The sequence below is a fragment of the Trachemys scripta genome, chromosome 9 (genome assembly GCF_013100865.1).
Source record: "Trachemys scripta elegans isolate TJP31775 chromosome 9, CAS_Tse_1.0, whole genome shotgun sequence".
NCBI lineage: Eukaryota > Metazoa > Chordata > Testudines > Emydidae > Trachemys > Trachemys scripta.
The window spans coordinates 60,808,386-60,825,257 of record NC_048306.1 but is presented as its reverse complement, the minus strand read 5'-3'; the positions used below and the strand labels follow the sequence as shown (position 1 = coordinate 60,825,257).

The following is a 16,872-nucleotide window of genomic DNA, read 5'->3' as shown; positions in this document are numbered from 1 at the left end:
ATGGGTGAGTGTGCATTCACATGCAAGCTTGTGCACATGAGATTCACAGATGGGCCAACAAGGAAAAGCTACCTGAAGAAACTAGGATTGCATTAGGTTCCACTGAAGTCAGTGGCATTTTTATTTCTTGTAGGAGTGAATTCCTTAGTCTAGATCCAGCTCCCACTGAAGTTCTGACTATCTCCAGTGCTCACATGTATTCCTGTATGTCTCAGCTGACCCAACCCAATGGGGTGCTCAATCCAACAAAAATCAGGCAAGGGACCTTGAACGGCACTCAGTTTTCAACGGGGAGTCAGCACAAAGAGTGGAGCACTGTGGTGGTGTATTCACAGCAACCGAGTTGCCGAGTAGATGGATTGCTGCATTTCGTGCTAGTGGGAGTCGTTAGAAGGGGTGTGGTTTTATTCCCAGGTATTCTGAATTGCAGTAATTAAGCCTGGCAGTCACAGATAGAAAGATCATCATGGCCATAACTGATAGGATGGGGCAACAGTCTTCTAGCCAGTCACAGGATTAGTGGGCATTTTTTAAAGCCATGGATACTTGCATATTGAATAGCATTGAAAAATCCAAAAGTAACCTGCAGCAACATTATAACCAATGGGCAAATGCCCTCAACAGAGGAGAGTTCCTCAATGTGCTTCCTATCAGTATCACCTCTATCTTGCCTCTCTTGAGCTTTGGCCTGCTTCTCTCCATCCAGCTGCTGTCCTCTGCATGGCACTGGAAGACGGTGCTGTTTACACTGATGGTTTGTTATTGAGTGTTGAAATGTGTAGTGTTTCGTGTTAAGAAAAACAGCTTTAAATAATCGGTTTAAAGAGACACAGAATCACAGAGTCTCTAAAGTAAAATATTGAGAGGAGTAGGTTCAGAGAAGGGCGATGAGAATGGCTTGAGGTCTGGAAATCACATCACAATGAAAGCCAAAGGTGCTAAAGAGTAAGTTAAGAGATGCCTTGATCACAGTCTATAATTACCTACAGGGGTAGAAGAGGTGATGCTTTTTAATCTAGCAGACAAAGATGTTACAAGAGCCAAAGTCTAGAAGTTGAAGTCAACAAGTTTCAAACTAAATAAGATGTGTATTTTTAACAGCGAGGGCAATAAACCACTGGAACAGATTATCATAGGAAGTAGTGGACTTTCGATTACTTCTTAGAGTCTTTAAATCAATGTCCTTCTAAAAGACATTCTAGTTCACCTGAAATTTGATGGGCTATGCACATGAATCACTGGGGAATTCTACAGTCTGTGTTATGCAGGAGATCAGACTATTTGATCAATGATCCCTTTTGGCCTTGAAGTCTATTAAAAGTTTGGACCTACCAATCTTCACAGCATCCCTTTCACATTCTAGTTTTTAAACTGGCACATTTGAATTTACGTAAAAGGCAAGTTCAAAACCAATCACATACCCTTTACTATTGGCATTGGAGCTAAATGATGCCAGTCAAGTGACACAACTTTTAAATACACACTTGGTGATGAAGACTTATATGTGGATGGAGATTAAGTAATACCAGATCTCATAAGTCTGCACTTTGTCAATTATTAGACGTAATCCACCTCTGTCTCACATTGGGAACCCTACTTTCCTCACACACATTTCCAAATTACATCATGTGATTTAGTCAGTAACAGCTACAAGCACTTTGCTAAAATTCAGGCATTTCTATCATTTGTCTGGATACAACTTCAAGTCTCAGTAAACAAGGCCAGGTTTAAATCTATGCACTGTTCCAAGGTTTGACTTAACCAAGTTAAAACAAGTTTCCAAAGAAACAGTAACCTCATTATTATACAAAGCGTCCTTGTTGCCACAGCCTTGTCACAAACTTTGGTTGCACAGGACTTTCTGTCTTATAGGAACATGAGGCCAACTCAAGAAAATGTTAGGTGATGTCTGAGAGTTCCTAACAGACATTACAGGGAATTTGGTACATGTCCAAAGAGAGGATGACTCTTCTTAGTCAAAGGAACAATTTTAAACTCACTTTTCTATTTAGCCAGAGAGGTACCTAATGGGAGCAATGTGTCATAAAGGCCTGTAAATAAAAGCCTCAATCCCTTGTGTCCACTGCCTGAAACTGAATTCTTTCCTCAGTAAGATTGGGGGTATTTTGTCTATTAAAAAGGAGGTACCGTGAAGATACACAAAAATATGGTTCTGGTTATCTCCTCCACTTCCATAAGGGGAGAAGAGTCAGAGTGGACAGATCTAGCTTGGGAGACACAAAATGGGGGAGCACCATTTCTGTGACACTGTCCCTCCCTCTTGGACCTCCCAAGAAGCCTCTTTGTTGGAGCTCTTCTTGGTTAGTCCACCCCAGATTTTCAGGGCTATGAGGGGCTGATGCCAGCCAATTGCCATTCTCTGCAACATGCTGGCCTCCACAGGCCAAGGGTATGTTCCTGCCAACACTTTGGGAGAGCTACATAAATAAAAGGAAATAGGTTATTTAACTTAGGCTCAGCACATGTGTCTCCCGCAAAGCAGCAGCTTCTGATGAGCCAAGTAGCTGTGTTGCCAGTGAGGGGGAGAACCCAGGAGAATAGCAGAGGGCTGCTCCTCCAAGACTGGAGCTTCCCTTTTCTGTTTATTCCCAAAGTCTGCAGGGTCAGGAGATAAAAACCCACTCCACAGTCCCATAAACCCTCCCACTTCTGAGGGAAAAGGAAGTTCACCTCCCAAGAATTTCATGGGCCTTTCTCCCAAATATTTCCTTGGAAGGATACAAAATGACCCCATGTCTTTAAGAATTCCTTACCTCTGTTATTTAAGACCTTGGAAATACTATAGTTTCTGCAAAACGCTACTGTAATAAGAACTGCTGTAGCACTGTAAGTATGGTGTTTCATTTCTTCCTGGACTAGAACAGATGAATCCCAATCCATTGCAGTAAAAAGAATTTTTACTTTTACTAACCAGTAGCAGTTAAAAGAATTAAGCTCCCACCACATTTAAGGCATGTCTACACATACAGCGCTCAGCGTATCTGATAAAGAGGCTCTATGCCAATGGGAGAGCTCTCCCATGAGCATAATAAACCACCTCTGCGAGCAGCAGAAGTTGTCGGCGGGACATAGCGCTGTCCACACTGGTGCTTATGTCAGTGTAACTTATGTCACTCAGGAGCTTGGTTTATTCAGACTCCTGAGCGACATAAGTTCTGCAGACATAAGCTGTAGTGTAAACATAGCCTTAGAGGTAGGGTGACCATACATCCCATTTTGGCCAGGACAATCCTTTTTGTAAGCCCTGTCCCAGCCGTTCTGACTTTTTTGGCAAAACTGGGTGGACCACAAGCTAAATATGAGTCAACAGCGTGATGCTGTTGCAAAAAAAGCAAACATGATTCTGGGATGCATTAACAGGTGTGTTGTGAGCAAGACACGAGAAGTCATTCTTCCGCTCTACTCTGTGCTGGTTAGGCCTCAACTGGAGTATTGTGTCCAGTTCTGGGTACCACATTTCAAGAAAGATGTGCAGAAATTGGAGAGGGTCCAGAGAAGAGCAACAAGAATGACTAAAGGTCTTGAGACCATGGCCTGTGAAGGAAGGCTGAAAGAATTGGGTTTGTTTAGTTTGGAAAAGAGAAGACTGAGAGGGGACATGATAGCAGTTTTCAGGTATCTAAAAGGGTGTCATAAGGAGGAGGGAGAAAACTTGTTCACCTTAGCCTCTAAGGATAGAACAAGAAGCAACGGGCTTAAACTACAGCAAGAGAGGTTCAGGTTGGACATTAGGAAAAAGTTTCTAACTGTCAGGGTGGTTAATACTGGAATAGATTGCCTAGGGAGGTTGTGGAATCTCCATCTCTGGAGATATTTAAGAGTGGGTTAGATAAATGTCTATCCAGGATGGTCTAGACAGTATTTGGTCCTGCCATGAGGGTACGGGACTAGACTCGATGACCTCTTGAGGTCCCTCCCAGTCCTAGAATCTATGAATTGCTGAATATTTCATCACCTTTGAGAGGTTGTGTGTACTCCATGAAATTCCTGAAGACCAAAACATGACCATTTTGATTGCAAAGTTGTCTGGGAGAGCTCTGTATATATTCAATAAGATGCCAATTAGAGATGCTTCAGATTATGGTAAATTCAAGGAAATGGTTTTAAAACAGTTTCAGATTACACCTGAAACATATAGAGTAAAATTTAGTGGGTTAAGAGGGGTGCTGGGACGAGTAATGTAGTATATGTAAACCATATGAGAGATTTGATGATAAGTGGGTAAGGGAAAAAGGTATTACAAGCTTTGAAGGAATGTGTGATCTTGTTGCTCAGGAATATTTCCTGAGTATATGTAGTGATGACGTAAAACAGTGTTTATGGGGGAAAAAGTGAAAACTGTTGAAGAACTTGCTATTCTAGCTGATGAATTTGAACAAACCCAAGCATCTATTAGAAATAAATCACAGACAGAGGAGTTTAAGTTTGGTGGGAAGCAGGGTCCCCATTTTGCCCCTGGGAAGAAGGACGGTGGATGGGAGTCTGGGCGTTTACCTCCCAAAGTCCATTCCTCTAGTCCTCATCCCAAATCTCCTGTAAAAACAGAAGAGCCCAGCAGGTGCTATCACTGTAATTCCACTGAGCACCGAAGGAATAAATGCCCTGTGCTGGGGGGAAACAGGCAGCAAGCAGCCCATGGAAATGCTGCTACCCAGAGCACAGAGGCACCTCAGGCAATTGCCACTTATCATACAGGGTTTGTAAAAGTAGCCTCTGCACAGCCAGGCAGGAAGCACATAAAGGCTGTCAAAATTAATGGCAAAGAACCCCTTGGGTGGAGGGATACAGGTGCAGAAATTTCTATAGTCAAGCGAAAACTTGTTCAGGAAAAAGACTTACTGCCAAGGAAGATGGCACAGCTTTTGTTAGTAGAAGGTCACAAAATCCTAGTGCCTTTGGCTAAAGTGCACATGGAAACTGAGGACTTGGAAGCTGAATTGACTGTGGCAGCTGTACCAGTCACTATTATTATTGGGGAACGACCTTTTCAATGTAGCTCAGGCTGTAAAGGGGTCTGCCAGCAGCAAGGAGGAATACCGTACTGAAACCCCAGAGGGAAAGGGTGAAGTCTCAGAAACTGCGGGGGAGACGGGAGAGTGCCTCTTTAATTCCTCTGCAGCAATGGGAAACAGTCTGCTACCAGGGGTGAGTGTGGTTGAGACCAGTTCCTCCTGCCCGATAGCTAAAGGCAGCATTTCCTCCCGGGGGGCAGGGAGCGTATTGCCAGTCAGTGAAAAAACTGTCCAGGTTGCAGGCTGCTCACAGGTTGCAGTTGAGCAAGAGACAGACCTCACTCTAGGGGACATAGGAAGATGTGTCCTAGAGGGAAGCCCGGAGGAGGGTAATGGAATCCTCAAGACCACTGAGGTGGCTGAGGGTTCTGTAGTGGCTGCCAGTGAAAGGACTGTTCTGGCTGTTAGCTGTGAGCCCTTCACAGCTGATCAGAGGATACATCCCACTCTAGAAAGCACAGAGGTGTGTGTCTTAGAGGGGGGTCCAGAGGGGGAAGTTGAGAAGAAATTTGGGGAATTATGGGAATATCTCCTCACTGATTACATGGGAGGGTTTGCCCAGGACAGAACAGCTGTTCCAGCATCTGTGCTCCCAGGCACCCGACCTGTGTCTCAGGTTTTAAGAGGGAACTGTGTAACTGACCTCCCAAGGGGAGCAGTCATACAGCTGACCTCTTGGGGACAGACAGAGGGGTGGCAGAGGGTATCCCAATCCAGGTCCCACTTTTGCTATTCCTGATGTACTTTTGAAAACTAACTCTGTCTCTTTAGTAGGATTCTTATCCTGTCTTAAAGACTTGAGTGTCAGTGAAAATGCTAATGACCCACCGGAGAAAGGGGAGGAGGAAGCCATTTCCCAGGTGGGTAAGATTACTCCTGAGAGAATTATGCACCACTGTGCATGCACAGAATTCATGTACCCCGAAGATTTCTTTACTTCCCTGCAGAAAAATGACTTTCTGACAGCAAAGCAAGGAGAAGATGCAAAACCAGTCCCACACCACTCCCTTGCTGTGAGGTACATCATTTCAGGCACCCTGAGCAGCTGGTGGAGAGGTAAATCACCACAGGGCTGGGGACACCCAGCCAGTGGCTTCTACCCTGAGCCGGGATCAGCTGCTAGTCCTGGCTGTGCTGGAGGCAGGAGAGGATGGGACTTCCTCTTCCCCTACAAGGAGTGGCTGGGGCTGCATCAGACCCACCCCCAGAAACCTCCCCCAGCTGCAGGAAGCTCAGCATCCTTCCCTGCTTCCTGCCTCCATCGTGCCTCAGCTGTGGGGGGAGGGGTCACTGTATGGGGAGCTGCTCTCTCATCCACCCAACCCCTGTGTATCCGAACCTCCCATACCTAGACACCCCTGCCAAACCTCGCCCCGTACGTCCAGAACCCCCCAGCCCTCCATACCTGAAGCCCACCCCACTGAATCTCAACCCCCCTGCATCCAGAGCCCCTGCCTCCAGACCCCCACCCCTGCACCAAGATCACCCCACTGAGCTCCCTGCACTCAAACCCCCACCCTGAGGAGTCCCACCGCCCTGAGCCCCCACATCCAGCTCCCCATGCCACTGACACCCAACTAGCTGCACCCAGGCCCCCACCCCACCAAGCCCCACTCCCCCAGCATCCAGCCCCCACCTCTGCTGAAACCACACACCAGACCCTCCGCTGAGCCCCAACCACTTTCTCCTGGAAGCCCCTGCAGAGTCCCATTGCCCCTGCACCTGGAACCCCCCCCCAATGAGCCTCTCCGCATCCAGATCCCCCACACACTTAGACATCCACTGAGCTGCCTGCACCCAGATTGTCCCACACAGAATCCTCTCACCCCACACCTGGATCCCCCCACACTTGGATCCTGCCTGGTTGAACCTGCCTGCCTGACACCTGGGGCTCCTGGTGCAGAGGAGCAGGGCCCCAGGGTGTTTCTGGGGCAGGCCCAGCCCTTGTACTGTGTCAGGTGCAAGGGGTGGGGGCCTGCAAGGTGATCTCCCACCTTCGTGTAGCGAGTGGCCTGTGCTCCCTGCTGCCATGCTGGAGCCTCTGCATTTATTTATTGACAAATAAATCTGCAGAATTATGCATAATTTTAAAATATTGTGCACAGAATTCTTATATTTTTGGCACAGAATGCCCTCAGGAGTATAAGATCCATCAAGCTGCTAAGGAAAAACTGCTAAAAGATCACAGCCCTCTAGAAGAAGGGGATGGGGAAAGTCCCAATGTTTGGAGTGAGAATGAGAAAGAAACCATGTAGGGAGGGAGGGATTTTTTTGCATGGGCATAACCCTGGAGATGGAATGCAACTCCACAGGGGCCAGCCTGTAACATGCTAGATCCTCTTACATTCTTACCTCTCCAAAGTCCCAAAGTCATACATAAACTGAGAACCTTTACTAAAGGGGATACTGGACAAAACATTATAGGGGAAGAAAGACTCATAAGATAAGTCTCATAATTAGGGCTACGATTTTGTCATGGAGGTAACGGAATCCGTGACTTCCAGAGACCTCCATGACTTGAGCCCCCAGGGCCAGGGAGCTGTAGGGTCCCCCGCCACTCCTGGCAGCTGGGAACTACAGGGGCTGAACTCCCAGCCGCAGAGGGCAGCAGGGGTGCCCCGCAGCTCCCAGCCGGGGCGGGAAGCTGGCGTGGCTCGGACCTCCCAGGCAGCAGTGGGCAGGGGTGCCCTGGATCTCCCAGACAGTGGGGAGACCCCGAGCTCCCGGCTACCACACGCAGCAGGGCCCCCATGACCCCCCCAGCCACCGTGGGAACCCTGGAGCCACCGCCACCGGCCAGGGTGCCGCGGAGCATGGACCCCCACCATGGGCAGTGGGAGGGACACTGCAGCTTCGAGCCAGGCCCCCCCTGGTAGTGTGGGGAGCCTACAGCTCCTCATTTTGTCATACATATTTTTAGTAAAAGTCACGGATAGGTCACGGGCTTCCATGAATTGTTCTTTATTGCCCATGACAGGTCCATGATTTTTACTAAAAATATATGTGACAAAATCTTAGCCTTACTCATCATAAGGTTATGACGAAGAATTTGGTTCTGATGATAAATCCTTTAAAAATGTATAACAAATGTATACATGATTTTGGGGGGGAAATTTAAACATGGTAAAAGTGATATCAAGGCAGTCCAATAACGATACTGCTTCTCAGCTAATACAAAGGGTTCCAATCATATGAAAAAGGCATATAAGGCAGGGGAGTGACATCATCAGGGTTCTTCACTGACGCCCCACCCAAAGAGACTCCTGGAAACAACTAAGGAACAAAGACTGAACTGGGGGGAAGTGCTGGACCCAGGTTAAAGGGATTTTTTTAGCCTTTGAATGAAACACCTGGGGATTCCAAGCAGTAAGTTAGTGCAACCTGCCCCTTAAGAGCCTGCAGCCTGCTTGCATCAACATTTAGAGTGAGAATTTGCTATTCATATCCGATCTATGTAGAATATTAAGATTAATTTGCGTGTTTTGTTTATTTGCTAGGTAATCTGCTTTGATGCATTTGCTATCCCTTATAATCACTTAAAATCTATCTTTTGTAGTTAATAAACTTAAACTTGCAGTGCAAGATGGTATAATTTGGGGTTTACACTCCAGAGAGGTGGTGCATGCCTCCTCTGACTAACCTCCTCTTCTACTGTGCTAAGCAAAAGGGAAATGTTTGAGGGGAAACTAGAGAGTATAGCAGGTGTAGAACATAATACTCCCAAATATTTAGTGCAGATCCAGCAAAATGGGAAAGTTGGGTGCAATCTTTTTGTAAACTAGCTTGTGATGTGCGCATTACAGCACAGATAAGAGAGTGAGTAACTCACCTTATTTAACCCTCTTTTAGCCATGAGTGTAACAAATGTGGAAGGACAGAAAAGGAGTATGTGCACTAGAAGTTACATCTATTTTTCAGGTTTCAGAGTAGCAGCCGTGTTAGTCTGTATCCGCAAAAAGAACAGGAGTACTTGTGGCACCTTAGAGACTAACAAATTTATTTGAGCATAAGCTACAGCCCACTTCATCGGATGCATGTAGTGGAAAATACAGTAGGTACTGTATACAGTACTGCATTTTCCACTACATGCATCTGATGAAGTGGGCTGTAGCCCATGAAAGCTTATGCTCACATAAATTTGTTGTCTCTAAGTTGCCACAAGTACTCCTGTTCTTTTATTTATTTTTCAGCTATCCAAACTCATTTTCTGTAATCTGCATCTTCCACCCTTGAGTAATGCCGGTGAAACTCCACTGCTATTTTTGGACAAGATGACATGGTGCTGAATTATTTAAACAAGCAAAGATTTAAGCTGCTTCTTAAATGTGTCTTAAATTATGAAAATACACAGTTTATGAAAGGATACTTATAAAATGGAGGGCTTGCACCTTATGCTAGAAAATCTTATTTCAACAGGCAGGAAGGCTTTTCACAACATTTAACAATAAGATCTTTTGAAATCCTCTTTTTCACCCAGAGCTCAGAAAGAATCTTTCTTCCATTATGTTCAGCAGCTATGGGATTTTTCTGACACTTGTCCCTATCAGATGTTTTGTTTTTAATGCTATCAGCGATTATATCAGTTTACAGTAAACAGTTACGTGATATTATCAAAAACACTTCCTCTAATGAAACCACTAATTCCAGTAATTCCTCTTTCATGTTCTCAATCTGTATTCTATTGTGACTTCCCTTAAAATAGGTATGCGAGTAATGTGAACTGGATTTGACCCTCCCCAAAAAAGTGACAAAGAATGGAGAAGATAAAAAATGTTAAATGGGTAAACTGATGTTTTTCCTAACGCTAGTCTGATTTTTAAAATAAAAATATAAAAAAATTAAACAATGAAGTATCTACAGGCTACTGCAAATGGCTATGCTAGGAATTAAATAATCAAATACATAATTAACTCAAATGAGTGGCTTCATCTGAAAACAAATTACGTTCCTAGGAAGGTGTGGAAGAGAACAAAGAACCAAACACACTTCCAGGAAACTTCTAGGCACCTCATCTGACCTTCTTTCATACTACTATAATTCTGGAAGGTGGAAAAAATCCTAGATTATCTACTCCTTTGCTAAATGCAACAATAAAGAGCCACACAGGTTAATCCCTCCTCTACTGGTTCTGCAGCACCTAACTAAAACCCTATTCCCAGAGTAGTACTGACATCAATGGATGAGACCTGCGTGCAAAGATGTTTTGGCAGGTTGTGGCAATTACCAGTTTGGGCGTGTCAAGGTTTCTTTCCAACTCTGAACTTTAGGGTACAGATGTGGGGGCCTGCATGAAAATTTCTAAGCTTAACTACCAGATTAGATCTGGTCCACTGACACCACTTCCAATGTGCTAATTTCCTTTCCTGGGTAGCATTGAGAGACTTTTCACCAATTCCCTGGTGAATACAGATCCAGACCCCTTGGATCTTAAAACAAGGAGAAATTAACCATCCCCCCTCCTTTCTCCCACCAACTCCTCGTGGATCAAGATCCAACCCCCTTGGATCTAAAAACAAGGAAAAATCAATCAGGTTCTTAAAAAGAAGGCTTTTAATTAAAGAAAAAGGTAAAAATCATCTCTGTAAAATCAGGATGGAAAATAACTTTACAGGGTAATCAAACTTAAAGAGCCCAAAGGAACCCCCTCTACCCTTAGGTTCAAAGTTACAGCAAATAGAGGTAAACACCCTAGTAAAAGGTACATTTACAAGTTGAGAAAACAAAGATAAAACTACCATGCCTTGACTGGCTGTACTTACAAGTTTGAAATATGAGAGACTTGTTCAGAAAGATTTGGAGAGCATGGATTGATGTCTGGTCCCTTTTAATCCCAAGAGCACTCTACCACCAAAACAAAGAGCACAAACAAAAGCCTTCCCCCCACCAAGATTTGGAAGTATCTTGTCCCCTTATTGGTCCTTTGGGTCAGGTGTCAGCCAGGTTACCTGAGCTTCTTAACCCTTTACAGGTAAAAGGATTTTGGAGTCTCTGGCCAGGAGGGATTTTATAGTATTGTATATAGCAGGGCTGTTGCCCTTCCCTTTATAGTTATGACAGGTCTCCATTCAACATATGGCACTGCCAGAGGCCCCCAATCCTCCCCTTCTGTTGCTCTCCCAAAAATAATACAAAAAGAAGAAGAAAAAAGGTAGCGTTAGAGGTTGTGGTAGTGATGCGAAGTGAGGAACATTACAAATGGGCATATACAGATGATAGAGGGGGAGGGAAAAAGAGAGGTAGTAAAGCCACAGGAATACATAAGCATAGCTCCATTTACAAGCTGACATTCTGCCCCTTCATGCTTATGCTTTTACAAAGGGGGGGGGGGGATTTAATACAAGTTTGTCTCATCTTACGCGGGGTTCCGTTCCACGGTTAGCGCATAAAGCGAAAACCGCGTATAGCCAAAATTCTATTGAGTTCAATGGCGGGCGGAATCGCCCGCACTACAGGTATAGTATTAAAATAGTTATTTTTTTCTTTTGTTTTGTTTTTGCCAACCGTGTAAGGTTGAAATCACGCATGTTAAATGCGTGTAAGACGCGACAGACCTGTATATAAAATTAATTGAAAATATTCTTTTCTGAAACTGAGAGAAAACACTTCAAGATCAGACTACCACCTCTGTCTAGTACAGCCACTAAGAACAACAAGTTCTTCTGGTGATTTTTCCCATCAAAACAGCATTGTCACCCTCACATTATAGAGTATAGTTTAACCCAACCGTTCTTTTCAATAATGTTATGGCAGCAATTTAAACCAGGGCCAAAGTCTATGCTCCTCACTTGAGCAGAAAGCCCATGGGACTTTTGCTTAACCAACGATGGCAGAATTTGGCCCAGAGGTGAATACTATCAAAAATCTACAAGCAGTAGCATATTTAAATCCTCAAATTCAACAAATTTAAAAATGCAGTCCACCTGCTGTCTGGAAACATCAAATGTTCAATCTGTCAGTTTGAAAACAAAATATCTGGAGTATACTCGTGCAGTGAAGTATTTGTACATAGCACTCTACTAACGTGAAATCTGCAAACAAAATCCAAATCTTTATGTACAAGCTTCGTTGCGGAGACTTGCTAGCAATGCATGCAATATGAAAATTAGAATCTCTATTGGTCTTCTTTAAAGTAACACACACAGCATATTTTTGAAAGGAAATTACTTGAGTACTAACAGCGGTACATACACCATTAAAGTGTTTCTATATATATAGATATAGATATAGAGAGAGAACGAACATTTATATTTCAAAAGGGGAAAACTACATGGAGCTTATAGAAATGCAGTATTGATTGTTACATTATCTCAGCAGGTTGCGCTTTCTACATATTGAACTGATGGTCAACATTTGCCAATTTATTCAGCACATCAAATTTCATGGGAGTTTTTGCAACAGGAACAGGAGTTAACATACAAGGAAGGACCCAGAGATTAATACCAAACCCCTTTATTTAGGAAGTGTTTTGAGCAAAGTTTAAAGATTCAAAAATCAAACAACATACATATCCAGAAAGATCAGGCTTTCACAGCAAAAATTCATAAAAAACCACTTTCTTTGGATGTGCAAGTTGAAATGTTTATCTCAACTCTTGAAGATTATCTACAGTTAGCCCTTTATTAGTTTCCAAGTGGAAACTTGCAACTATACAACAAAGGGTATCTTCTGTTTCTTTTGTTTTCTTTTAATTCTTCATCTTTAAAAAATAAAAGAATTACATTATTTTAAAAAAACACAGACTTCTGCCACTAAAATCTACACCAAAAATAACTGCTGGTCTTTTGGAGAAGCAACAGGTGATTAATCATTTCTCTTTTAGACTATGTTGCAGCCAAACTCCTGATAGAAAGGATTTAGTTACTTTATTTATAGGAACATTTTATTTAAAAAAGTATTTGATAACTAGGATTTCTCTCTAGGGAATTGCATGAGCTTTTTTTGGGGGGGGGAGGGGGGGCGGGGGCAATGCAGTGTCCAGAGTTGAACTTGAAGTGCAATTAAATTTTTGCTTAAAAAAAAAAAATCCCCAGCAATTTCAGTGCCCTCCCTCAACCTCTGCAGAGAGGAAACAGCCCAGGATCAGACTCATGCCATTGTGCCCAGAGAAGTGTCCACTCTCTTCCCAACCCCAATACCCGAGTCCAGGTCGGGTTCCCTCGGCTGTGCCAATCACACGCCTGCCCGGTGCCTTGCAGCAGACCCAGAAGTTGCTGGTGCTACTCACTTGGGGTTGCAGCTGCTGCGCTAAGCACGGTCCGGGCAGCTCAGCCGCTGGTCTCCGGGTCCCTTTGTTACCGCCCGGTCACTTCGCAGCTATTCACAAGCCACAGTCCTCACTGGTTGCTCGCCTGCTGGCCAGCGAGGGGTGGGGGGGCGGGAGAGAAGATAAGATCATCCCCAAGCGACAGCCCGGCCCCGGGGAGAGGAGGATGGGGAGGATGTTATGCAAAACTGGGAGGCCAGGGTGCTGTACAGCGGCCCCGCGAGTCCCGGGGATGGGGGCCCGGCGCTGAGCCTATCTGCTGCGGGGAGAGGTGCCCCACCGCTGCCCCCTCCCCACGAGCCAGGGTGGCCGGACTCCCCGGCCGCTCCCCTCCTTGCAGCCCCCGCAATCCCGGCTCCCCCTCCCCGTGGGAAGGGGCACAACGGTCCCTAGCAGGGGGCTGGCGGCGGCAGAGCCCCCACGTGTTTCCCTCCCCGCCCCCCGGGGGCCTGCCGCAGAAATCAGAGCCCAAAGACCCCGGGGAGCCAGCGCCCAGCCGGCCGCGGAGCCCCGGCCGAGTTCCCCTCACCCTCCCCGGCCAATGCACGCGCGGAGGGATGGGCCGCGGTCCTCTGCAGCCTTTGTCTGAGCCGCAGCACAGAACGCGCCTCGTGAGCCGGGCACGGGCGGAGGAAGGGAGTCCGCCCGCCGGCGCGTGCTGCTCGTTCCGACCCCCCAGCGGGCACCGACCCCCTCCCCCCCTTCACCCACCCACCCACTCACAGGAGCCCAACGCCTCCTGCCCCGCCGGAATTCCACCGCCCAGCTGCAGCCTGAGACCTGCCCTACCTCCTCAGTGCTGTGCGGTGGGGCTCCGTCTCCTCCCCCATCCCTGCCCCTGGGCTCTCCCCGCCACACTGCCCAGCCAGTGCCTATGGGCTGGGAAGACAAGGCCAGCAGCGTGGTGCGGATCCGCTCCCCCGGCATAGCGGAAACAATGGTGAGGGGGGCTGCCAATAACAAGGCGAGGCTTTGTGTGTGTCCGAAAGCCCAGGGTCGTGAAAGACGACGAGGGAGACTAAAAGCTGATAATAAGAGCTCAGTGTATTGAGGAGCCTTGAATGAAACAGATCTCCCTCAACTTCCCTTTCAGCTCTAACATAAACCTAGGCTGACCAGATGTCCCAATTTTATAGGGACAGTCCCAATTTTGGGGTCTTTTTCTTATATAGGCTCCTATTACCCCCCACCCTGTCCAGATTTTTCACATTTGCTGTCTGGTCACCCTACATAAACCCCTCCATCCATGCTGTCTCCTCATTCCCCCCCCACACACACACACACGTGGACTGGTCGGGTTGGCTGTTCCGGATTCTCCACTGCCCTGGCCCTTGCAGTCTTTTACTCCAGGTGGGTGTCACACTGGCAGCATTTTACTCTGCAGAAGTGTAATGACTACACGAGGTGCAATGGGGAGGGAGCGACATTGGAGGACTGATAATGCTTTTGTTACAAATGTACCTTCCAAGCCTTGCATGAAAGAAGCTATATCATATGCAGAAGTGAAAGTAAGCTGGTACGCCCCTTTACGGCGTACCAACAAGAACCGGTGCACCGTACGGGGGCGGCTGGCTTCCGCAGGCGGCAATTTAAAGGGCCTGGGACTCCCCCCCAATCCCTGCCTCTTCTGCCCGAGGCCCCGCCCCTTCCGGGGGCCAGAGCTGGCCCCAACCCAGCCCCTTACCTGTAAGTCACTATTAGAGTGACCAGATGTCCCGATTTTATAGGGACAGTCCCGATATTTGGGGCTTTTTCTTATATAGGTGCCAATTACCCCACACCCCCGTCCCGATTTTTCCTACTTGCTATCTGGTCACCCTAGTCACTATTTCTACTTTCACCTCTGATCATATGCAAAATATTGAAATTAGTACTTTCAGTACAATGTACTGAAACAAATAGCAGACTTGCACTACTTTTTATGAATCGCCGTTCTCAGTTGGGGGACAAGATAGTCTCTCAGTGCAATTCCGTGTGTATTTTTTAAAATTCATACTTTTCCCCCTCTTCATATTGTCCCTCAGACTTTTGTATCAACTATAGATACAGAAAGGGAACAGAAAACCCACTGTTCTGTTCCCTGCTTGGGGAGCAGGGAGTGTACTCAAGCTATAAACTGGATTATTATTGATAATGAAAGCCCTGGTCTACACTACAGAGTTAGTTCAATATAAGGCGACTTACATTGACCTAACTCTGTAAGTTCTTCACTAAAATAGAGTTCCCGCCAATGTAACTGACCCATTACACCAACTCCATCTCCCTGAAAGGAGTAGCACTTAAGTCAGTGTGTTGCCAACTCTCATGATTTTGTCATGAGTCTCATGATAATAATTATTTTCCATAAAGCCCCAGCTCCTGGAGTCAAGTGGATATGTGATGATTTAAGCCTTCATTCTTAAAGAAAAAGTAAGTTTCTAGCCCTCATGGCTGTGGAGAAAACTTCAAAATGTAACCCAAGTGCACCCTAAAAGCTCAAAAAGCAGATGGCAAATAAATGTATTATTTTTACATCATAATCTCATGATTTTAAGCCAGTCTCATGATTTTTGGAGAGCCTGACTCATGCTTTCTGAACATCTGGGGTTGCCAATACTGTGTTTGCAGTTCTTGCATTGGTCTGACCTTGCTTTTCACCTGTAGTTTTTGCTGAATCCTCAATCATCCACATTAAAATGAGACTTCATCATCAACAGTAGAGCTGTGCTTAACAATAGTTGCATTCATGCCAACAATGCTCAGGAGCCTCTGACAAAAAGATCAACCCCCCTCCCCACCCACTTCTTTCTGGTATTGCACTAGAAAGTCATATGACCTGCTTCTATTCCACTATTCAAGATCTTCACTAAGGCCATGTCTACATAGCAAGCTTACAGCAGCTGAGCTACACAGATACAGGTGTGCCACTGTAAGATCGCTCATTTAGCCGTCTATGCTGATGGGAGAGAGCTTTCCCGTCAACACAATAAAACCACCTAAACGATCGGTGGTAGCTATATTAGTGGGAGAGCGTCTCCCTCCAGCAGAGCACTTATGCACACGAGCACTTATGCTGGCAAAATTTATGTTGCTCAGGGGTCTATTTTTTCACGCCCCTGAGCAACAAAAGTTTTGCCAACATAAGGGGTAGTGTAGACATGGGCTGCCATTGTCCCTGCCAGCAAAAATGGTTAGTACAGGGGTGGGCAAACTTTTTGGCCCGAGGGCCACATCTGGGTATGGAAATTGTATGGCGGGCCATGAATGCACACAGAATTGCGGGTTAGGGTGCGGGAGAGGGTGAGGGCTCTGGGGTGGGGCTGGGAATGAGGGGCTGGGGATGCAGGAGGGTGCTCTGGGCTGGGACCAAGGGGTTCAGAGGGCAGGAGAGGGATCAGGGCTGGGAAGGGGAGCACAGGGGATCAGGGGTCCCCCCTCCGGCTCCTACACAGAGGTACGGCCAGGTGGCTCTGTGCGCTGCCCCATCCGCAGGCACCGCCCCTTTAGCTCCCATTGGCCGTGGTTCCTGGCCAATGGGAACTGTGGGGGCGGCACTTGGGGCAGGGGCAGCGTGCGGAACCCCCTGGCTGCCCCTAC

The 16,872-nt window shown here is 46.3% G+C and overlaps 1 protein-coding gene across 4 annotated transcripts in view; it reads right to left on the bottom strand.

Moving 5' to 3' along the window:
- The window catches only part of ST6GAL1 (ST6 beta-galactoside alpha-2,6-sialyltransferase 1), a 108,826-nt gene extending 94,722 nt beyond the window's left edge, over positions 1-14,104 (bottom strand). For 2 of the 4 annotated variants that reach the window (XM_034780933.1, XM_034780934.1), the window contains exon 1: positions 13,258-13,381. The gene's annotated coding sequence lies outside the window, so the exon portion shown is untranslated. Of the gene's footprint in view, positions 1-13,257; positions 13,615-14,085 lie in introns of those variants that run through there. The other 2 variants (XM_034780935.1, XM_034780932.1) reach the window with 2 other exon arrangements.
- Between the last annotated feature and the right edge of the window lie 2,768 nt (positions 14,105-16,872).